Genomic DNA, 357 nt, shown 5'->3' with positions numbered 1-357 from the left:
AGGCAGAGGCCCAGAAATGCCCAGATTGCTGTAGCTGGGGACACGTTCTCCAGTAACATCTAATGCCTTTCAAACCTCCAACCATTTGCACATGGTATTGACCCTTCCAAATGACCCAGCCTGCTACCCTTCCTTCCCTGTGAGAGACTCCAGCTCCTTCTTTCAGACCTAGCTGAGGTCACCTCCCCCAAGAAGTCCTCCTTGAATCTCAGGTACAGCTAGTCCCCCACCCTTTGTCCCCACCTGTGCATACCTGCTCCACATTCTGTTGTCATTTAAAGGTTGTCTGTGTCCCACTCCTCTCTCTGAACACCTAGCAGCTGGCACAGAGCTGGCTAGCACGTGGAAGGTGATCAG

At 52.7% G+C, this 357-nt stretch overlaps 1 protein-coding gene across 1 annotated transcript in view; it reads left to right on the top strand.

Moving 5' to 3' along the window:
• Positions 1-357, top strand: part of LOC100949535 (cytochrome P450 2W1-like) — an 11,447-nt gene that overhangs the window by 3,755 nt on the left and 7,335 nt on the right. The window lies entirely within an intron of this gene.

This window comes from Otolemur garnettii, unplaced genomic scaffold, assembly GCF_000181295.1.
Source record: "Otolemur garnettii isolate 467f Iridium unplaced genomic scaffold, OtoGar3 scaffold00263, whole genome shotgun sequence".
Taxonomy (NCBI): domain Eukaryota; kingdom Metazoa; phylum Chordata; class Mammalia; order Primates; family Galagidae; genus Otolemur; species Otolemur garnettii.
The sequence above is the reverse complement of the archived record's forward strand: the minus strand, read 5'-3'. Positions and strand labels throughout refer to the sequence as shown.